Consider the following 5258-nt stretch of genomic DNA (forward strand, 5'->3'; position numbering starts at 1 on the left):
CAGCATATAGAGCAGCATGTAAGCAGTTGCAAGTAAAGCTGCGTGTGATCCAAAACAACTGGTGGACTGCTCTCGCAGAGAGAACACAACTTTACGCAGATATGGGTGACACAAGATCCTTTTATGAAGCTCTGAAATCAGCATTTGGTCCCAGCCACCAGGCTCAACCACCTCTCAAGACATCAGATGGTTCAACCCTCCTGACAGACAAAGAAGCCATCATGAAACGTTGGGCTGAACATTTCAATTGCCTCTTTGAAGACAGACGGATCGTCCAAGAGACATCGATAGCCAGGATACCCCAGCATGAATCAAGGTCTGAACTGGATATACCACCTACCCTGAAAGAAGTCGCATCTGCCATATTCAAATTACGATCGCACAAATCACCTGGAAGTGACGGGATTCTTGCGGAAGTCTACAAGCAGGGGGGCGACGCCCTTCTTTACAGGCTCACAGACCTGTTCGCTGTATGTTGGGAGAAGGGCACAATCCCCAAAGACTTTAGAGATGCACTGATTGTCTCCCTATACAAAAAGAAAGGGGAAAAGTCTGACTGCTCAAACTACCGTGTTATCTCCCTTCTCTCGATCCCTGGTAAAATCCTAGCCAGGGTCCTTCTCGATAGAATTTCATCTACTGTCGCCGAAGAAGTTCTCCCCGAAAGCCAGTGTGGCTTCAGATCCGGGAGGGGAACCACAGACATGGTTTTCGTCCTGAGGCAGATCCAGGAAAAATGCCGGGAGCAAAACATGGGCCTTTATGCTGCCTTTATCGACCTCACAAAGGCCTTCGATACGGTCAGCAGGGAGGGCCTCTGGAAAATCATGTTCAAACTCGGCTGCCCCCCCAAGTTCCTCACCATCCTCCAACAACATCATGTAGGACAGAAAGGCCAGGTCAAACACACTGGCAGCATCTCATAGCCCTTCCCCATAAACAACGTGGTGAAGCAAGGGTGCGTGCTTGCACCAACCCTATTTGCCATATTCTTTAGCATGATGCTTCAAGAAGCCACAGCAGATGTGATGCAATAGGTGACTGAGTCGAGGACATTAACAAGTAAGCTATAGACCTGGAGTCTCTTTTATATCAAAGGGGGTCTCAAAGGACCCATACGATTATCAAATTGTGGGTGTCTGGGAGAAAGCCGGCCCTAACCCTAACCCGAAACCTCAGACCCACTCCCTCCCTGCCCTCGGGGTCCGACCGGGCCAAGTTCCGGTGTGGGGGTCCCAGTTAGGCCCTAGAATAAGGTATTCAAGTTTCAGGGTTGCAGGTCCTTCCAATCTCAAAAACTGCCTTTCCACCACGTTCTGAAACACAAGGTCTTGCAGGCAACACTTCTGAGAGGCTTTGTCCAAATAACGGTCCATTTGGGAAAACTAGAACTCCAAATCTCGTATATGTCGTTCTCGGGACCCCGGGAAATGTGCTTATACATTTTGGCATCTCTAGCTATCTCGAAAAGGCGGGAAAAGGGGCGTGACCTCCAACAGTAGAGTAAATGTACATAAGACAGAGGTTAGTTTCTAGTCCCCATTTTTTGTGGGATGGAGGTGTACAAAATAATCTATGCCCACCACTAATGATAACGTAATGCACCCGTTCTTTGTCTTTAGATCTTTTGAATAAATGGATCAATAAATGGTGAATCGCAAAGATCACAAGCAGAGGAACGTGAGAGTTATTGAGTGCACACGTCCAACAGCTGAACCAGTCTACAAATCCCTCTGCGACTTTAAGTGATAAAAAGTCACTACAGTGCCTTACAACCATCAACGTCATTCATGTTAAGTAAAAGGAAAAACCTTGGACACGAGAAGTTAACGGAGCCGTGCACTGAACCCTCTCAGATGCCGAACCAACATTTGTTTCACTTCGACTCCTTTCAGCTGCCCACCCCTACTTTAAAATAAAAGGGCTGAAGTGGTGTTTGTAAAGGGAAAACTTTCATTTCATTAGGACATGGTATGAAGATAATTATGAGCCTTTGATTGATATCCAGAATTTTTTGCGGAGACACATCCCTGTTCCCCGCTTGTATTGGACGGGGATATCTACTTCTGGGCCCCATGAATCGAGGAATCCACTGCCCGTTAAAACAAGTGCAATACCAGGCTTGGCCACTGAGCACTGGTTGATTACGGAAGTATGCACTGCTCCTGGGGGCCTGCGGGGAATCCAGGACGGCTCTGTGGTCGTCTACCTGGAGAGCGGGTCAGGGGAAGACTTAAGGCCGATTCTTACCGCTGGATCCGGACGAAATTCGTCCGTCCGTACCAAACGTTGTCTACGGGACTACCCTTCATACCTCCGTCCGGTTTCAGCGTTGTTATGGATGTTATGCAATACATCCTCTAGAGGGCAGTGACTGTCGTTTCACAAATAAACGGCATCGACAATGAAACATGGCATCTGTAGAGATGATTTTGCTTTGTGTCATCCGAAATCGGCAAACAAATGTGCAAAAAGTGTAGGCCTAGGCGGCGGTGGCATGTGACACCCCTCACCAACCCGCAGATTATCTCCTCAAAATGTTGTTAAATGACCAGTTACAACTCATTGCCAAAGCAGGGGAACAATAAAATAAAAAGGTCAGGTATATAGTATAATATAAGCATAAAACGTTAAATACAATATATATACATATCAGATATTATACTACTCAGTATTCGCGAATGCTCTGACTTCTGACTCTATACTGCAGCCTCGATTTCCAGTGGTATTGCTCCGTTTCTCCCGGAGCACTCCGGATTCGTAAGCTCAGATGTGATGGAACCATTGACGGACGAAACACCTCCGGGACCGGACGAAACGGTCCGTATCCGTATTTACCGTAGGGTGTGAATGGGCCTTTAGACCTCAGGAGCTTCTGACTGACTTCTCGATATGGGCTCTCGTAGTTCCATTCACATTTACGTTTAGCGCGTTTAGCAGACGCTTTTATCCAAGGCGACTTACAATAAGTACATTTACTTAACATGAAAGACAGAAGAGATTGTTTTTGGTGCACCACTGGAGATATGCAAATCTCCTATTACTATTCATAGTGAACACATCGATCAGGTATGTTCATACACGTACCTAGGAGTAGTAATAGACCATCTTCTGTCCTGGAAAGATCAGATTGAATCAGTGTGTAAGAAAACAAAGCAAAGAATCTATTTCCTTTGCCGTTTAAGATCTTTTGGTGCCAGTAGAAGGATTCCTCTTTTGTTTTTCACTTCTGTTATTATGAGTGTTCTTCAGTACTGCAGTACCACCTGGTATGGATGTCTGTCTGTAGCCCTAAAGTCACAAATGTTACAACAACTAAACATTTGTTCAAAGATTGTTGGACAACCACTTCAGGAGCTGTATACTTCCACGTATGACAACAGCATGCTCAGGTTGGCAAAAAACATCACCTCAAACACTAGTCATGTTTTGTATAGTGAATACAGGTTATTGTCCTCAGGAAGGAGATACGAGGTACCACCTTTCAAGAAGGTTAGACTAAAAAAGTATTTTGTCCATCAATCGACTTTGATGCTAAACCGGAGATAGGCGAAGTGGTGGACAATGTGCTCTCGACTATATGTACCCATGTATGTGTAGCAGGATAGAGGTGCTATCCATGTTAGTCACGGTTAAGTACCACTAGTGGCCGTCATGATGTGGGCGGTATAAAAGCAGCCATCCACCACCTGCCTCTTTCTTTTTGCGCTCCTGTCACTTGCGCGTCACTTCCGGGCCAAAAGGTGGTCTGGTCCGATAGGGCGACTATTTGTTGCTGCTTCAGGGTTTTCGTGCGAGCTGTGGTGTAGTTCTTGTAAACGCTGATGACGGCCGGAGTCCTCTCTCCCTCCCTCCTCCTGTGTGAACGGGAGTGTGTGTGTGTGTGTGCCCGTGTTTGGTCGTAAACAGGACCAACTGCAATCAGCTCATTGGGGTCGCTGCTGCTTTGCTGACTGATATTGTTTTTCCACGCTACTCCGCTTCACTGCTGCTGCACGCCGCGTTGTTTAATTCACGTGCTTTGCTCCGGCTGGCACCTCGTGCCTACTGCCGCCTGTCGCTGCGGCGCACCCCCCCCGAGTAGTTCTACTAAGGGTGCTCATCCAGTGTGTCTTTTGGCCAGGGTTTCCCCCCCATCCGTGTGTGCATGAGTGTTGATGTGTGTTATGTGCAAGTCTGCTCCATTCTTTTGCAGTTCTCCTGGAGCTCCTCCTTCAGCCCCTCCTCCTCCTGATTACCTGGCACCTGCTGTTGCCTATAAAGCCTGGGAGGCTTTATTGGCTCTCGCTCTAGCCAGGGCCAGCAGCACGGTTCCCATTCACCAGTCTGTGTAACCTTTAGTGCCAATAAACCCGGTTTTCTTATACCTAATCCTTGTTTGTCGACTATATGTTACTCCCCTCGAGCCGGGTCGTAACAATGTGTGTTCTAGTTATTTGAATGATTTGTTTTCTTTTGGTTTGATTACTTCTTTATTTCTGAGATTATCTAAACTATCTCGTGTGCATTGTTTGTTTTCTTTTGGTTTGATTACTTCTTTATTTCTGAGTTTATCTAAACTATCTCGTGTGTATTGTTTGTTTTCTTTTGATTTGATTACTTATTTAGTTCTGCGTTTATCTAAACAATTTTGTGTGTATTGTTTGTTTTCTTTTGGTTGCATGGTGAAGATTTTGCATTGAAAAGGAAAAGTTATTTAATAAATTGTATTTTTCTATGACATTTAAACCACGTCTCATGCCTTTTAAACGAGTGGACTTACCTGTGTGCTTTGCACTTTACATCAATTCCCTAAGGTGAAATTCCCAGGGTGGCGTTGTCGGTTCCTTTTTCTTATTTCTTAGTTAGATCTTTTAGTTTATTTTCCTTTCGCCTACCACCTCGCCACATATGTAAATATGTTGTGTTTCAATGTGTCATGTCAATGTGTGTAATTCATGTTTTCTGTTTTTACATGCAACGGCAAATTTCAGCACTGCTGACGAATAAAGATCATATCATATATCATTTGTCAGAAGAAGGGAAAAAACGATATATTGCTGTCGGTACAGTAAGGATGTTCATAGAACCAAGTGCCAAGCCCAAACAATTGCTAGGTTAACCCATTCTCCATACACAACAAAGATAGCTAGCATAAGAGGCTACACAATGTACTATTTGTAAGTGCAACAGAAGGCAGATGAGGAGCCACTGAGACCTTCCACTGAGGATCTAATTGATGAGCCCGGATACAAGCATTGTGGGAAGCAAAAATAGAT

General features: G+C 45.3%; 1 long non-coding RNA gene across 1 annotated transcript; it reads right to left on the minus strand.

Annotated features, from left to right (window-relative positions):
• Positions 1-3200: 3200 nt before the first annotated feature.
• Positions 3201-4964, minus strand: LOC132474747 (uncharacterized). Its single transcript, XR_009529717.1, has 2 exons — positions 4889-4964; positions 3201-3576 (listed from the first exon to the last, which is right to left on the minus strand). It is a non-coding gene; the product is annotated as an uncharacterized LOC132474747 (long non-coding RNA).
• Between the last annotated feature and the right edge of the window lie 294 nt (positions 4965-5258).

This window comes from Gadus macrocephalus, chromosome 16 (assembly GCF_031168955.1).
Source record: "Gadus macrocephalus chromosome 16, ASM3116895v1".
Lineage (NCBI taxonomy): Eukaryota > Metazoa > Chordata > Actinopteri > Gadiformes > Gadidae > Gadus > Gadus macrocephalus.